An 18695-nucleotide genomic window follows, 5' to 3' on the forward strand; every position below is an offset into this window, starting at 1 on the left:
AGAGTACTGAAAACATATGTTCACACAAAAACTTGCACACTAATGTTCATAGTGGTATTATTTATGATAGCGAAGAAGTGGAAGAAATCCAATGTCATCGATGGATGAAGGGGTAAACAAAATGTAGCATATTCATACAATGGAAGAAAAAAACGATGTAGTGATACTTGCTACAACATGGATGAACCCTGAAAATATTATGCTAAGTGAATGAAGCTAGATACAAAAGGCCACATATTGTATGACTTGTTACCTATAGGAGGTAGGTGGGAATGCGGTGGAAAAGACTGCTAGGTGGGCGGGGTGTGTGTCTGTGTGTGTGTCTGTGTGTGTCTGTGTGTGTGATTTCTCTGAATATATATCCTGGTGCATAATAGGTGTTTGATAAACACTTAATGAATGAGCTAACAGGCTCAGGCAACAGCCCTTTCCATCAAGATCTAGCTTGACCCCAGAGAAAGTGGCCCCTGCTGACCTTTCAGTTCCCCTGACACCCAGCAGAAGTGCTCCGGCATTTCTAGACTGTAGCTGGCAACAAGCCTTACCCATCTCATGTCACAAATGTGATCCCTCACCTATCTTTTCAGGATGTGTTTGTCCATAGTAAACCCACAGCTCAGGATACTACAACATAGCTGAGCTGTAAAGCAAACACTCTTGGCATTATATGATTATACCTAACTAAGCTCTGGGCTGAAAAAGTATAACAGCCAGCCCAAGTGTCCAGGGCTCTTTTACTCCCCTCTCCAAAAACAGCAAACATCTACCTACGATCAAAAGATAATTAGTCAAGAAGAGTCAACACAAAATCTGATCCACTGCTCTGCCTGGGCAGTTTTAATTCCAAAACATCAAGTAGAATGCCCTGGTCGGTCTGCCCAAAAACAAATGTGGAGAAGCAAGGAAACAAGAAGTGGATCTGGCCCTTCCCCTCATCCTTCTCCTGGCCATCCCCAGCCTCCTGTGATCTGGGGATGCTCAGCTCTTGACCTAGTAACTAAAAAGGCTACACGGTGAGCCCCAAGATGCTGGCATTGCTTGAGTAGTGTTACCAACTTGTGCTTGTTCGTCCAGGACTTTCTGGGCTTTAAAATTGAAAACCCCACATTCCAGGAAAGCCATTAGTCTTAGGTAAATTGAGATAGTCAGTCACCCAACACTTAAGTGTCACTATTTGACCCACACAAAGCAAAATGTTGCCACATTTAGAAAGCACTAAATATGCATCAAGAGCCACCAATACGCCAACAGTGCAGGAGTAGAGTCTCTGGAGTCAAGCTGCCTATGCTCTAGTCCCGGCTCTGCTATTTCCTGGTAGTATGACCTCAGGCAAATTATGTCTCCTCTCTGTGCCTCAGTTTCTCCATCTGTATTAAGAGAGATATGAAGAGTTAAACCCTAAGGTAAACTGTGGACTCTGGGTGGTAACGATGAGTCACTGTAGGTTCATCATGTGACAAATGTACCATCCTGGTGCCTGATGTTGATCCTGGGAGAAGCTGTGCATGTGTGGGGGCAAAGGATACAGAGAAACTCTGTACCTTCCACATAATTTTGCTGTGAACCTAAAACTGCTCTTAAAAAAAATAAAAGTCTATTTTTAAAAAATGGAGATATGAGTAGCTATCAAATGGTAACTACTGAAATGAGGTAATATGTATAAAACAATTAGAAGAGCGCCTAGAACACAGTAAGTATTGTCTAAGTGTCAGCTATTATCTACAATAGAAGGTCCGAGTTCTGAGAATTTATCCTAAGAATAATTTTGTATTTGAAAAAGGCTTTTGCATAAATATATTCATGGTATTTATAAGAGGAAAAAATTTAGAAGCAATATTATAAGTTCTGCTGCATTGTGTGGTGAGACATTACACAGTCATTAAAAATGAGAGTTCTAAAAGAAGGAGGGGCGATTTCTGAGATATGAGAAGCAAAGGGCTTTCCATCTCTAACTGGTGAGGAGGAACAGAAAGTTTACTTCGGAATCCTACTCTACAGCCTCTATGGTTTGCTATTCACCTATTGTTAATGATAGGACAAAAATATAAACAACTATTTTTTAAATAATGGTCATAAAGTTAAAACTCTTGTACATTGCTGCTGGGAATGTAAAATGGTACAGCTGCATGGAAAACAGGGTGGCAGTTCCTCAAAAACTTAAACACAGATTTATCATAGGATCCAGCAATTCCACTTCTGGGTATACACCCAAAAGAAATTATTCTGGGACTTAAACAGACACTTGTACACCAATGTTCACTGCAGCATTATTCGCAATGGCCAGTGGTACCTAGAGTAGTCAGTTCATAGACACAGAAAATAGAATGGTGGCTGTCAAGGGCTGGCGGAAGGAGTGGGGAGTGTTTAATGGGTACAGAGCTTCAGTTTGGGAAGATGAAAAAGTTCTAGAGATGGATGGTAGCATAACAATGTGAAAGTACTTAATTCCATTGAACTATATATCTAAAAATTGTTAAAATGGTAAATTACATGTTATATGTATTTATTTTTTACTACAAAATAAATGGTGATGAAAAAGCATGAAACAAAATTTAATGTCAAGTATAATTCAAAATATTTGTATATACACACACAATATAAAAATACATGAGAAATAGAAAAGGCAATAAAGTTACTATAATGGCTATCACAGTGCAATTATTCTTTTACAAACTTCTTTGTATTTTTCAAAAATTCTACTGTTTATAATCTCTGATCTAGACCATAAACCCCACAAGCAGGTCTAGCCTGCCAGGCTTCTCATAGGATCTGGTGGCTGAGTGTATACACTGGACAGTCAGGGTACGACAGGAGAGGTCCATGGTCATCCCCCTTTCTCTGGGGATAGCCTGGATACTTCCACTGGTATCTGGAGCAAGGAATGCTGGGCCAGCTAAGGCTGCTGCTGACATTGTGAAGGTGGTACCTCTAAAGTCAGGTCTAGGGACTATGGCTGTCAAGCTCAACGTTGCTATCAAAAGAAAAGGAAGAGGGGACCATTATCCTTAGGAGACATATGGCACAGGAGGCCAGGCCAGTCCAATTCTAAAATCAGGGGTGATGTCATTTCATTCCCTACAAAGGCTCCTGTTGTCCCTTCTTCCCCCTTCTTCCTTGCTTACCCCCTTGTCCTGGGCTAGATGGAGAACTGGGCAGACCAGTCCTTCATTCTGGGGTTGGTCTTCCCTTCCAACCAGTCCTTCTCCTTGGGAATTAGGCTTAGTTCCCAGCCTTACTGTGTTGGATATTCTCTTCCAGAAGAATGGAGCCTCTGAGTCCTGGCCCAGGGAAAAAGACCCAGAAACTTTTTCCTTCAGTGGTCTCCCTCCAAGTGCACACACATGGCCCATGCATGTCTCTAACAGGTGTAGGGAGAAACCTTAGCCCCAGCTAGTTTCACAGATTGCAGAGAACCCAAACCAAAAACCTCCAGTAGCTCTGGGGCTCTGCACAAGAGGCTGCCCACCGCTTCTCCACCTCTGCTTCCCAGACTAATGCCAAGCAGGCAAATCCAAGGACCACTGATCCAAATTCCAGCACCTACCTGGGGCACCAGCTGCCTTTATCATTTGCCCCAAGTTTCTCAAAAAGTTCAGTCTGCTCCAAGGCCCCAGAGCCGCCCAAGACCATTGATGCCTTGAGATTAGGCATTGCCCTGCCCCATACACTATGCAGATAATAAAGAGCTGCCTGGCAAAGGGAAGCACTGGAAACCATTTCACTAGGGCAGCACTGGAAACCATTTCACTAGGGAAAACAGAATGTGAGCATTTCTCTGTGCATGGCCTCTGCCTGTCCTCTAGGGGACTTTCTAAATAAAGAAAGAAGGATAAAAGCCAGAGCCCCACTTTCTCCAGAGCCTGACCCCTGCTATCACCTTACCACATACAGTCTCCCCAAGTAATCTCATAAAATGGTTTCCGGAACCATGCCTCTGTTGAGGATTCCCAAAACTACCCGCAAGCAAAGGACCAGACTCAGACACCTCAAACTCATTATACACAAATCTGAACTCAGTATCTTCTCAAGCCCAATCTTCTCCATCTTTCCCTAATTGAAGAAGAATACCACCATGGAAGCCTGTAAAATAGCATCCAAAGAGGTCTAATCCCTGGAAACTGTAGATGCTACCTTACATGGCAAAAGGGACTTCGCAGATGTGATTAAGTTAAATACCTTGAGATGGGGAGATTATATTGGATTATCTGGGTGAGCTCCTAACCACGAGTCCTTAAAAGTGGAAGAGTGAGGTAGAAGAGTAGGTCAGAGATGCGATACGAGGACTTGGCCTGTACTTGCTAGCTTTGAAGATAAAGGAAGAGGCATGAGCCAAGGAATGTGTGTGGCCTCGAGGAGCTGGAAAAGGCAAGGAAATAAATTCTCCCTCAGAGCCTCCAGGAAGGAACACAGCCCCACTAACACCTTAACTTGAGCCCAGTAAGACCCATGTCAGATTTCTGACCTCTAGAACTGTAGGATAATAAATGTGTGTTGTTTTAAGCCACTAAATATGTGGTCATTTATTTTAGCAGCAATAAGAAACTAATACAGCTACTAAGCCAGAATCCTGGGAGTCATCTTCTAGTCCTGCCTCATCCCCTATGCAACCAAGCAAAGCAGGCAGTCATTGAGCTGTCAACTCTTCCTCCTTCCTCCTCAGTGGCTCTCAAATCTATCACCTTCTCTCCATCCTAACTGCCATACCATGGGTTAACCTTCAGCATCCTTCACTTGGATGGCCAATAACACTCTTCCTCACTGATCTTCTGCCTCCTGCCCTATTTAGTTCTTCACTCTTGTTTCCGAAATGGGAATATGATATACCTCTCCTCTGCTTAAAAATCCTCCAAAGCCCACCCCACACTGAATCTTCAGGATCAAATCCAGACTTCCCAGCAAGTTTCACAATGAACTGGGTTCCACTCACCTCTTCTGCCTCATACTCTAAGTACCAGTTCCAATGAATGGAATGGTAGATCTCAGGACATGCTAACGACTTCCTCACCTCTGGGACTTTACACAGGTTGTTCCCTTTTCCTTTGCCCCATGCTAATCTTCAGGAAGGCTCAGGGGTTGCCTTCTCTGAGCTGGGTGCCTGAGCTGAATATCCTGTTTGCCCTTCCTGAACCATCTCCATCATGGCAGATAGATGCTGAGGCGGCTCCCACAATCTCTGCTTCCTAGTGTTCATGCCTTTGTGAAATCCTCTCTCCTTGAATGAGAGAAAAACCTGTGACTTGCTTCTAACACCACCCTAGGTGATGGGCTATCACTCTTATGGTTATGTTACATAGAAAGACCACATCTTGCTAGCAGTCTCAATCTCCACTGCTTACTTTGAAGAAGCTTCCTTGACTCCTACAGCTGCAAGGAATTTTGTCAACAAGAATTCTGAGTGAATTTGGAAGCAGATCCTTTCTCAGAAGAGCCTCAGATAAGAATTTAACCCAGCTGACACTGATTGAAGCTTTGTGAGACCCTGAGCAGAGGACCCACTAAGCTATGCCCGGACTCCTGACCCAGAAGAGATATAGGATAATGTGTACTGTTATAAGCTGCTAAATGTATGGTAATTTGCTATGCAGCCATAGAAAACCAGCACACATACCTTGCACTCTGCTCTGTAAGGCTGACCTGTGTGGGGCTCCTAAGCTCTTGCTACCAATCGGGTTCAGGCCAGTGGGAGCTCTGACAGGAAACAAGAGGGAGGGAGAAGAGAAAGGCTAGGGCTCCCTCTCTACAAGATTGCCTGAGACTGGCTATGCCCTTCAATAGAAGGTCACTGATGAAGGTTACTCTGGAGAGGGACACTACACAACTCTTTCCTTCTGGGTTCTTGATTTTTACTCCCTCCTCCAGTCCCTTTAGAAATAGGAGAATAGAGACCAAGCCAACCACTGGCCCCATGTCACTGCACTATCATTATGGTGCCATTCCTTTATAAACAAACCCTTCTCCAGTTATCCTGTTTTTAAGGTGCCAAATTTTGGTTGCAACCATGACCAATACAGGGTACCTATCATCTCTTCCTTACTCCTGTGCAAACCTCCATCCATCATAGGACCCTCACTGCAGTACTGTAACTGTCTTCCTGGCTCCCCATTAGGACTGGATTTGCCCCTTCTTGTACCCTGCAGTGTCCAGCACAGTGCCCAGCACAGGCGTGCTGAGTGAAGATTTGCTACACAAGGGAACAGGCACCAGCTCAATGAGATGGGTAACCTGCTTGGCAAAACCAGCTGGGACTGTGAAGGTTGGGTGGAGGAGTAAAGAGTATGGACCAGTGCCACAATTCAGAGTGTCTGATACTGACTACTGAGGTGCCTGACACACTTTGGTCAAGATTCTCAAACCAATATTTTTAAACCGATCAATTTACTATTTTCTTGGTTCACAAATGTGGGTTAATTTTTCATGTAATTCATTTTCTCCATTGTAAAAGGAGTGTAACTATTATGTATTGCAAAATCATATGGTTTTCTCAACCATTTCACTTGACCATGCTTTCTTGTTGGATGTAAGGTGGCTTCCAAAGCTGCACTCTTTTTGTGCTTTGGTAAACATCTTTATGCATATTGCTTTTTGTTTTCTTTTTTCTCCACAAGTAATCGATTTTCAGAAGTTCCAGAATAATAAATTTTAAAAGTTGGTTTGTGAGCACTTAGGAAAGGAGGTATTATCATTAGGATCTGTGTGTGTGTGTGTGTGTGTGTGTGTGTGTGTGTGTGTAAAGCAAGACTGTATCTGGTATCATGTGTGGCTAACTTCATCCCCCTTCTAGGGGAGGGTCACCTGGTAGGTCAGGCAAATGAGGCAGGCTACAGGTGTCACACAGCATTTCTGACACTGATCTGCCTTTCCACTCTTAGGTCCACACCATTACCAAGCCTGTGCTGTAACCCCCAAGAAACCCCCATTCCCCAAACATGTCCTCTACCAAATGCCATGACTGCTGCTGACCCCTTGGCCTAGAAGGCCCTTCTAATCTGCCTTATCTCCCCAAGTCCTCTTGTCAAAGCCCTTCTCAATTACCATGTCTTTTAGTGAAATTATGCTCTTTCCATAACATGTTCTCTCAAAGCACTGTTTTATCTCTACTGTAGGACTTCATGTGGTCTCCCTTACATTTTAAGCAGGGATCACTCACATTATACTGTGGACTTTTGTCATTCTTCTACTCTTTTGTAGTCCCCCAAAGTGACACTGAACACAGAACAAAGCTAGGCAACTAGTAGGTGCTCAATAGATATTAGATGACATTATCGGTGGCATGCACATACTGAGGCTAAAAAAATGTTTACTAACTAGACTGAATCTGAGAAAAGAGGCAATGTTTTGCAAGATTTAGAATGGTGAGTAAGAAGTAAGGAGGTAAATGCCAGCCCAAGGTTATGGGCTGAAGGGTGTAGGCAGAGTAGTGAGCCTGCCAGAAGTGTAGAGAAGTTAAGAAGTGAGGAATGTCAACATCACAGATTCCTGGTCTTGGGCTCCGTGAATACTTTGGAGGTTCCATGGCGGACTTAGGATGGAAACTGCATAAAATTAGAGAGCAGTCTAGCAACCCTGGCAAGAACAGAGGTCGCCTGAGCTGACACAAACCCCAGCTCTACCACTTTCTAGCTGACCCTTGGGCAAATGTGTCTCAGTTTCCTTATCTGTTAAACTGGGATAAGAACACTTGCTTCATAGGGTAGTTACAAGGCTTTTAACAGCATGGCACAGTGTCTAACACCTAGCAAGCACCCACGAGTGGAAGCTAGTATTCACTCTTACCCTTGTTAGTGCTCTCTAGAAGGAATCCTTGCTCATCATTTCTCCCTGAAAACATCAGCAGATGCCTCTAGGTTCCCTAACTTCTAGACTCTGGAGCTTAATCGGCCCACCCCTCAAGAGCTGCCTGGGTCTTTCAGCTTTGCCTGAGCTCCTGACCTTGGATCTTTCCCAGAGCCCTGAAACAAGGCCCGATAACTCTTCCTGACTGCTACCATGCTTGGTGTGACAGCCATCACAATAGAATTCAGTAAAAAGCTACTAAATAAACATTTGCGAAGGTGATGTTTTTATTTTGAACGATTCATAATTAGCTATTCTGAAACGGTGTTTGGTGACTGTACAAGTACTATATACTAGGTAGTAACACTTTAAAAAATTCTTTTGAAATGTTTTTATGGTAATCCAACATAGCTAAGATTTTTTTAAAACTTCCATATATATTGTATTAACTTTGTATAATCTTAAAAAAAGAAAGAACGAGGTGGGAGGGGGTTTGGGAGGTTGGATGTAAAAAATGAAATGATTAAGTACAAATTGGCAGTTACAACGTAGTCACAGGGATGTAAAGTACAGCATAGGGAATGTAGTCAGTAATACTATAATAATTATGTATGGTGTCACATGGGTACCAGACTTATCAGGGGGATCAGGGTACCAAACTTATCGGGGGGATTACTTCGTAAGTTATATAAATGTCTAACCACTATGCTATATACCTGAAACTAATATAATATTAACCGTCAACTGTAATTGAAAACAAAACAAAACAAAAAGAATGAATGAAAAAAAGAACAAGAAAAGTTCCATCAGCTGAGACTGTGCACCCTTACACTGAGCTAAGAGTCCGGTGAGGCTACAGTACGGGGCAGCTGCCTTTAACTCTGAATAGTAGATGCTCTTTCCACTCCATGCCATCTAATCAGATTCAAGGGAATGCATTTGCCTCACTCAAGTGGATGCTTCCTGAGATCCCTTGCTGGGAGCCGAAGACCACAATCCCACAGCATTCCTCAAGTTTAAAAACAGTAGCTCTCAGGACTGATTCAGCCAAGAATCCAGCCAAACAAACTCACCTGGCTCCCAAAACTTAGAGTGTCTTAACTCTATCCCAGTGAGCCAAGAGCTTCCCAGATTGAGAAACCAAATCTAACAAAAAGCACCATGCCCAGAACAGCAGACCCTTTCTCTGCAAGGTGGTAAAATCTCATGGTTCAATCTCTCCTAGTGGATGCCTACTGTACCTTCTTCCCTCTACTCCCAACTATCACCAAAGAAGCAAAAGTCAATCCCCTGGGATTCTAAGCCAGCCTGGTACTCTATAGGAATACAATGGGCCACAGAAAGCCTGGTGCAGAGGTTTCGTGGCATCATTATAACAGCTGCCACTCAGCTTTGGCTTAAAGCAACAAAAATCTTTTTTAGGAAATAAACAAAAGATAAGCTAGGCTAATGGCAGCAAGATCACAGTCTGATTTGGGAAGCAAGGTGCCATTTGCACTGGTGTACAGCCTGGCTTCTTGTATACCCAAGAGCCAGACATTCTGCCCAAGGGCCTTTTGTCCACCCACTATCCTCCAGGACTGTGGGAAGCCAGCTACCCCAAAAGACAGAGACATCTGAAAGAGGGTAATGAAAAGAAACAAATCTTTTCAGCATCTCCGTTCCCCAAGAACAAGGACTGTACTTTTTGCATGTTCTGTACACGGGCACATCATGTCACAGCTGAACAAATGCTAAATGGCAATAATATTCCCATTGCTGTCCAAAAAGATAATCAGGCTGAGACATTCAAAAACAAGCAAGATAAGACAGTATTAAAAAGCAATAAGCCTTCCTCTCAGTCACTATCAAAGTCACACTCAAATATCTTAATGGCATTTCCTTTGAGCCACGTTTGCTGCTGTTTCCCTTTTTAGGGAAATAAAACCATCACTCAACTCTGTTCTCTTGCCTTCATATCATGCTGAGGCCCCACATTACTGGAAAAATTTCCTAAAGCCCCACTCCTGCCCCCATCATGTCATCCCTTTGCTTTCCTCGTCAGTCAACAGATAATTTGCTGAAGATCACATTCTTTACATTGCCTTCAAACTCTCCAACCTCATCTGGTTCCACTGTCCTCTCTTATGAAGCCCCAAACATACTGGCCTTCTTTCTATTCTTTGAATACCTCAAGATCCTTCCTACCTTAGGGCCTTTGCATTAGTTATTTTCACTGCCTACAGTTTTTACATGGTTGAGTGACCAGAGCACTGCAAAATTACAGGGAGCACCGACTGCAAAGAGAGCCACTGAATGGTTCTGAGTAGCAGAGAGACATTTATGAGATGCTGTGGACAATGACCCCGCCACAGAAATAGCACAGAACTAAAAAAGATCTACACCAGCAATGCTCCTGGCCAAGCTCCAACCCCAAAGGTTCCATGCTCAGCTACTGCCTTCCTTCTGGGACCTTTCTCTGTGCAAAGCACCTGGCTATGAGAATGAAAAATTGCCAAACTGGCTTTAGGAGCATGGGAATCCAGCATATCTGCAACCCAATAGATTAGAAAAGCTAGAGCAAAAAGAAGAAGGGGTTAGGGCAAGCCACAGTGTCATCTGTTGGTTTCCACTGTTTTTTCCTCTAACCAATCAAGCTTTTCAGAAACATTTAGGAGTCAAGTCCATCATAGGCATAAAGTGCAACCAGCCAGCTTGATCCCCTGGGACCGGGAGCTTGGGCCAGGCCCTATTCCCTAGTAGCTACCCCTTCCACAGGCATGGCTTCTAAGCTTCTGACCTCATGTTGAAAAGCCTGAGATCAGAGTAATGGAAACTGGTGGTCAGAGGCAGGGCTCCAAGTGCCCTCAGGGATCACGTGGAGGTCAGCAGTGCAAAAGCAAAACATTTCCTTGATTTGCCTTCTTGTGGCAAAGCTGGTTCTACTACTAGGGACTCAAGAAGCAATTGCCTCAAAAGAATCTCACCCATCTCTTGGCATTTGTGCTTATACTGTGAACCTTCTGTATACCTTGGGTATCAGGCACCTGGTACCCAACATTTTTGATAAAGTGGTCAACTTTTTATAAATGAAAAAAGCAAATACATAACTAAAAAGTAACTACTATAATAGATGGAACAGGAAAAGTACAGGCCAGGAAAGTTTTGGATTTTGAAAAATCCTCTTTATCTGGTTCAACCAAGACAGAGAGTCTGAGGTCTGGCTGGGGTCTCAAGGAGCCTGGTGTACTCATTTCTCATCTAAGGCAAGGTTAAGCTCTCTAGGGTCTGCAGTGGACAAGTTTGCACACCAGTCTTTCTATAGTCTGTACTGGAGGGTACAATCAATCTCAAACCTTGGGAATGAGGTTGTAGGCCCCAGTACCAGCTATAGACTTTAAAGAAGATACCACTGTTATGGGAAAAAAAGGCATAGAACTCAAGAGCCAGGCCCAGTTAAAACCAACAGAGATGGAAGAGTTAAGATGTGGACCCAGCACCTACTCAGGAGAAATAACTCACTTAATGGCTTGAAAAGTGACCAAAAGGAAAATATGCCAGAAAAAAATAATTAGCCCCACTGTTTGAACACATGATGTGAGAAGATAGGGTATATATGGTCAAGGGTGGAGTGAAGAGTGGAAAAGACAAGGAACAAAAATAAAGAACAGATAAAAATGACAGATAAGCACATGAAAAGACAGTTCAACATCTCATGTTATTAGGGAACTGAAAATTAATATAATGAGATACTATTCCATCCTACTAGAATGGCTAAAATCAAAAAAAAAATGACAATACCAAATGCTGGTGAGGACACAGAATGAGAGGAACTCATTCATTGCTGTTGGGAATGCAAAAGGTACAGCCACTTTGGAAGATAGTTTCGCAGTTTCTTATAAAGCTAAACATAGTCTTATCATATGATCCAGCAATTTAACCCAAATGAATGGAAACTTATGTCCACAAAAATCCACGTATGAATGTTTATGACAGCTTTATTCAAAGCTGCCAAAAACTGAAAGCAATCAAGATGTCCTTCAATAAGTGAATGGAGTCTATGGCCATGCCACCCTGAACATGCCCGATCTCGTTTGATCTCGGAAGCTAAGCAGGGTTGGGCCTGGTTAGTATTTGGATGGGAGACCACCTAGGAAGACCAGGTGCTGTAGGCTTAAAAAAATAAGTGAATGGAAAAACTATGGTACATACATATAATGGAATACTATTCAGTGATAAAAGGAAACGAGCTACCAGGCCCCCAAAAAACACCTTAAAGTCATACTGCTTAGTAAAAAGATTACATACTGTATGATCCCAACTATATAACATTTTGGAAAAGGCAAAACTAAAGAGACAGTAAAACAATCAGGGGTTGCCAGGAGTTTGGGAAAATGGAGGAAGGGATGAACAGGCAAACCAGAGGGCATTTTTAGGACAGTGAAACTATTCTGAATGACAGTATAATGGTGGATACGAAATATGTATTTCTCAAAACTCATAGAACCATACAACACAAAGAGTAAACCCTAATGTAGGGACATTAGTTAATAAAATGTATCAGTACTGATTCATCAATTGTAACAAATGTACCACACTAACGTAAGATATTAACAAGGCAAACTTATAAGCAGAGGACAGAAAGTATATGGGAACTCTTTATACTATCTGTTCAATTTTCTGTAAACCTAAAACTGCTCTAAAATATAAAGTCTACTAATTTTAAAAACCATTACAGAAACTAAAATTTTTTTAAATGATATTACAATCTGTATTGATATAAAGACAGAGGAAAAATATATCCTCTGCAGGGTGACAAAACGTCTTTATATCAGAACAAAAATCTTCCGCAGACTGGCTCTACAGACACCTTGGCTAGATGATATGAGTATTCTCTGCTTCTAAATGTTCCTCTTTTCTACATCCTCTCCCCAGAGATAATGATCAGATACCCAACACATCCTGGTCAAGACATGCTCTTGGGGCCTCACAAGAAGCACACTGACCACACAAGAAGTAAGACCATGTGAACTTGACATCTAAGCGAGAAGCATCATCTTTGTGCTTTTAAGAGTTGCAGACTCTTAAAGCATCCAAGATATCTTTAAAGTTAAAGGCATAATTGTAATACAGATCTCCAGCCCAACCCACTCTTTGCTCAGGTAGAGGAAGGGAGGGTGAGGATTGCGGGAGCCAGACTGCCTGGGTTCATAGTCTAGCTCTAGCATTCACTGGCTGGGTACATAAGTTACTTAACATCTTTGTGCCTCAGTTTCTTTATAAAATGAGATTAATAATCCCTATCTCACAGACTTGTTGTGAAGATTAAATTGTCTTGCACACAGTAAGAGCTATAGGTGTTTGTAATTATTATTATGCATTTTAAGTGTCTTGAAGCACTGAAGATCACAGGGTGATCTCTATAGCCTCAAAGCCACAGAAGTCAGGCAAAGCCAAAAGCTGCTCCCAGCTCCAATCCTCATTACCTTCTTCTTTCCCAGGGACTTTGCCATTTCTTACCAAGTAGATGCAGGGGTGAGGAGACCATTCTTACAAGGCTCAGATCAGAGAGGACAAGATCACACCACACCTATCTTAGGCCCAGCCATCAGAACTGAGCTACTTACTGAAACAGGAAATGTAACTGAGTCGGATCCCTTGGAGACAGGATTGAGGAATGAATTTAGGAGTCAAAGGCCAAAGTCCAGAGTCAGGACCTCTGAGTCACAATGCTGGTCAAGGGAGATACTGGCAAACCAAGACCTAGAACACGGCATTCTATAGGAAAAAAGCCGCAGTGTGGAAGATGGGAGCCTAGAAGGGCGTACTGAACAGGGAAGAATGCTGGAACTGAAAGATCCAATCATGTGGAACCCATAAAGGCTTCTGAGCCTCTGCCTCTCTCCACAGGAAGAGAAGGAAATCTCCTAGTGCCGACCAGCCCCAAGCACCACTCTGGCATGGCAGTCACTGCCCAATAATCAGGCCTCTAAGGACTTTTTTTAAAAATTATAATTACATATAGTATTGTTAGTTTCAGGTGTACAACATAGTGTTTCAACATTTATAAACCTTACAAAGTGATCACCTCTCGGACTTTTTCAAATGGGTTTGACTAGGCCAGCTCAAGAAATCTCTTCCCAACTGTTCCCTTACTACCGAGAGGCTCTCAGTTTTGGAGAATTTAGCATCCCTACCCCATGAAGGAAGAGCAAATCCATGATGCAAATGAGATGCTTTATAAAGGATTAAACCACATACCTACACAGGCCTGCTGGGAGCCCCACAATGCCTCAGGTCTTCCTGTGGTCACCAAAGAAAAGGAATTCTCAGTGTTTCAAAATTCAGAGATCTGGGGCCTGCAATCCAACCCAGAGTTGGGGTTTCAGCTTCAGGAAGAGCTCTAGCCCCACTGCTGGCCCCAATCCCCAATCTGGGCTAAAACAAAAGGTACCCTGCTCTGTCGAGGTAGCCCAGATTCCCTGCCCTTAGCAGGGAGCAGTCACCACTTCGCACCAACAATCATTCTGAAACTAAACACCTCTGAGATGAAAAGCAGAGGGACCAAAGCTTCAGGGAGGACTGCCTCTGATGAGCCCCCACAGTAGTACTTCCTTGGCCTCCTGTGCCCATTTGGGGGTAGGGTTGGGACCTACCATCTGTGTATGGCTTACAGAGGCATTCCAGATATCAGCCTCATGAAAGCTTTGGAAATAAAGCAGAGACCTAACATGAGGGGGGACCATGCTCCCAGGACAGGTGTCCCAAGACAGGTGTATTATGGCAAAAGCAGGATTTCCACTGGAAACTCCAGGGGATGAAATGGCATATAAAGTTCCTGCAAAGCAAACTTTGAAGAGGAAAAATTAGCATTTCCCACCTGCAGGGGATCAAGGCCACACAAAACAACAAGTGGAAAAGTTAATCTGTATGCAGTTTTAATAAATAACTTATTCAGTACAGAGCCCAGCTGAGAGGAACCTGAAGGGAAAAAGAGGTTTTCTACCAAACCAGTAGAAGCAGCCATAGAAAACCAGTCACCAGCAGTTCCAAGCCCCAAGGGCGGCAAGAACTCCAAACTCCATGAATATATCTGCCGAGAAGCCAGCGTTTGTGGGACACAGCTCACATAGATCATGGCAGCAGAGGTGGTGCGGGCTCTGTCCTGTGAGGCTGCCAGCCTTTGGGCCAGCAGCACACAAGGCTGTCTTTGGAACCAGCCCGAAATGTACGGCAGGACTTGCCCAGTAGAATCTCATCAGGGTAGTCTGCCTGAGATCACAAACACTCTGTACCCAGCCAGCCTCTGTAAGCGCCTTGCTTAGGCTCCTAGTAGTTTGGGTCCAGCCAGGGATGCTGGCAATACTGGACGCAGCCAGAAATCCTCATGGATAGCCACCTCTTACACAGCCCCACAAATCTCTACATTCCAGTCTACAGCTGCCTGGCCACAAAAGGAAGAGCCAGAGCTGCAGGCTTCAGACAAGCACTTGGCAGCTGATGCTCAGCTGTCTCGCACCTAACCAAGTCCATGGCCACGAAAAGCAACAGGACAGTCTCTGTTGCTGAAGTCAACTGGATGTAGCCTTCGGGTTCCTAGAAAAGCACTCCATTCTCCCCGGTGGCTGCCCTGAGCTGGAACTTGTTCCATCTCTCCAACTTCAGAAACAGCCTCTTAAGAATCTTTTAATCCAAACAAGTGCTCTCTTATCCTGTTTCCTTTCCTGAATGTAAACAAGGAAAACGCTTGGATGGAACTGGCCAGCCCGGGGCTCATTCAATGAGCTTGCCCTTCACCCTTTTTAGGGCTACTAGTGTGGGGCTCCCCACCTACTCCCCCAAAAAAGCCTGCCAGGGACAAGAAGAAATGCAGGAGACCCTCGGGCTTCTGCTCGTCCTTATCCTCAACAAGCTGTGAGGAGAAAGAAAGATCTTAATGGAGAAAGTACACAATAGGCATTTAATAAGTGCTATTGACAAATCAGAATGGAAAGACAATATAGTACAGTGGCTAAGAATACAGGCTTTGGGGTTACTAGACCTGGCTCCTAATTTGCCACCTGTGCAGTAAGTTTTCTAAGCCTAAATTTCTGTATCTATTAGTAAGAGACTATTTTATATAAAGAATTTAGCACTAACCTGGAATATAGCAAAAACTTTTTAAAAAGTTGGCTTATGTTATCATCTTAAAGACAAACAATGTCCCATACATTCCTTTCTCCCCCTCAAAAGAGAGAGTATAGGACAGTAGGGATGTTAGGAGATGGCTTCTCTCATTAACTTTCTGGATGGCCTTTCCAGGCTACTGGACTATCTTCAGCTGCTCAATTAAGATGTTTCAGTGTTTCCTATTTGTCTGTGACAATAAATAATACTGAATCATACTTTTTAAAAAGTTCCCTTTTCAATTCTCTTTCAGTGTTTCTAATCACGGCTAGGGTAAGGTTCTATTTGGTGTTAGCATATCTTTTTAACACCTCTCATACTTCTTGCTAATCTCTTAAACAAAAGAGAAGAGTGGCCTCAGGCTTAGAATCTTCTGTGACAGGCCAATATATTAAGCTAGAATTTAATAACATTGCTTTGTTATCACTGTTTATTTCCATAATTACCTTTAAATTACAGCAAGTGATATTAGTTTTCATATACTATAATGATTTAACTTTTAAAAGTATATTTCTAAAAGGACGGTTAATTTAAAGAAAACATAAAGTAGATTATATACTGAAGGTGGCAAAAATTATGAAGGCGACACTAGAAGTTTTGGAAGCACTGGGCTAGAAGATTTTTAAATCCTCTCTCAGTCCTAAATGTTGATGACCTAGAGTGTCAGGCTGCAGATCGCACCCCAGCTCCCTTCCTACAAGGTTCCCTTCAAACTTCACCTCCTCCCTGGAGCTTCTTCTGATCCAGCAGGCTGACTAACAGTCACTTGTTCTACTCTGCTCCCAGATCATGTTCTATGTCCATGGATTTGTAGCATTTACTACTCAGTACTATAACCATCTCTTTACATTGATCTCCCTTAGAGAACATGAGCTCCTTGAGACAAGAATTATGCCTTAGCATTTTATTCTCAAGACATCTATTAAGATGTTCTGTGTCTGGTACAAAATAGGAGCTAAAAAAATGAACTGATCCATCTGTCTTTTTTTTTTCACTGAATGAGAAGACAAAAGACAGTGAAGAAGAATATTGCCAGAGATTCATTTGCCTTAATTCCAATTTAACACTTCTTAGCACTTAAGCTGAAAGGCAGAACACTCACCTTTCTCACCTCAGCTTCAAGCACTAAATTAAATGAGAATCAATGAATCTGTTCCAAAGATGCCTCATCACATGATATGTCTGGAAAAGCAAACTTTTCTTCAGGAAACTTACCAGGCTCAAGAAGAAACCAGTCACATCAGCACAAGACCAATTACAAAGGTACTTTTGACTTCTGCAATATAGACCAGAACTGGGTAAACATCCAAGAACATTTTATCCATGTCCTTCTGGTGGCAGGATATAAAATACCAGAAAATACTAGGCTTGAGTGGTAAGCAGAAAGCCTAAATGGAGGTCTCACTAGTGTCGTAAGTGACATATGAATATTAAAATGTTTTAGAAATAAAAAAATGACACACATGTACAGGGGTACTGTTAAACTAGAAAAAACAGTAAGGAGGGTCTTCTTTCAAACTGAGGTTGCCCCTTCTGAAATATGGGGTTTTCTCAATTATATTCATGTTATCTTGGGTCTTGAATCCATACCTGATAAACAGGTAAACTGTAAGAATCTTTAAGCCACATAGGAAATGGTATTCTTTTAACTATTATAAATCTGTCAACAAAAAGGTCCAGCCTAGCTGCAATAAATATCCTCTTCAGGTTCTTATTAAGAATATGAATTAAAATCCAGCACAGTCCCTTCACTACCTGTATTTGGTTTGCTATTCATCTCCATTATTAATACTGTAATGTAGGGTCCCCGTTCAGGCATACTTTTTAAAAAGTTTGGGACTAATTCCCTAGTCTCAAAGCCTTCTGCTGACATTACAATGGATCCATTTAGAAGGCTATAAAGGCAGGCCCAGGCATTTGCTCCTGACAGGTAATCAGTGAGGATACAAGGCCTGGGCCTCTGAGCTTAATAAGAGAAAAGAGGAAGTTGGGATGGGCCTGTGATCAGAGAGGTGGTATAGTCCAGTGGTTAAGAGCTCAGATTTTGGACTTAGAAAGCTCAATTCAATAACTCCTTTACAGCCTAGATGTGTGACTTTAGGCAATTCATTTAACCCCTCAACTCAGTTCCACCTCTATAAAATGGAGATAACAAAATAACCTGATAAGATTGTAAAGAATTTTACACAATAATACAGAAGATAGTAAGAAGTAAAACAAAGCAAAAGCAAAAAAAAAGACTATTATCATCTTCTTCATCATCATCTCTAGAATCAGCCTCTTATGCTGGGGCAGGGCCAAAGAGCCCTACTACACTTTCAAGCTACACACACTAAGCAGCCACCATCAAGATAACAAAAAGATGGTGTAAGAGGCAAAAAATGAGTATGAAAAGCAAAAAACAGACTAGGATAAGGTAACAGAAATAGAATCAGCTTTTGATTAACCATGCTAGTAAAGGGGCTGGAAAGATGGCATTTAAATTGAAGAAAAGAATCCCTCCCTCAAAAGAGTATAGATGGAAACAAAATGTTTTTTTAAAATTATAGATAGCAGCTTATTAGAGTATGTGATATAATTATTTAAGAGGCAATAGAGCGCAGTCATAGGAGTATGGACTGTGGAGCCAGACTGCCTGTGTTAGAATCCTGGCTCCACCACTTCCAAGCTGAATCTCTTGTGTCTCGCTTTCCTCATTTTTAAAATGGGGCGAATATTAGTACCTACCAGCATTACACAGTTGTGGTAAAAAATAAAATTAGTATACACAAACACAC

At 42.5% G+C, this 18695-nt stretch overlaps 1 protein-coding gene and 1 non-coding gene across 7 annotated transcripts in view; one reads left to right on the forward strand and one right to left on the reverse strand.

Annotated features, from left to right (window-relative positions):
- The window catches only part of SUFU (SUFU negative regulator of hedgehog signaling), a 93031-nt gene that overhangs the window by 68731 nt on the left and 5605 nt on the right, over positions 1-18695 (reverse strand). The gene's annotated exons all lie outside the window — the stretch shown is intronic.
- LOC120609804 (5S ribosomal RNA) lies at positions 11809-11927 on the forward strand. Its single transcript, XR_005654843.1, has one exon. It is a non-coding gene; the product is annotated as a 5S ribosomal RNA (ribosomal RNA).

This window comes from Pteropus medius, unplaced genomic scaffold, assembly GCF_902729225.1.
Source record: "Pteropus medius unplaced genomic scaffold, Ma_sr-lr_union100, whole genome shotgun sequence".
Classification (NCBI taxonomy): Eukaryota; Metazoa; Chordata; class Mammalia; order Chiroptera; family Pteropodidae; genus Pteropus; species Pteropus medius.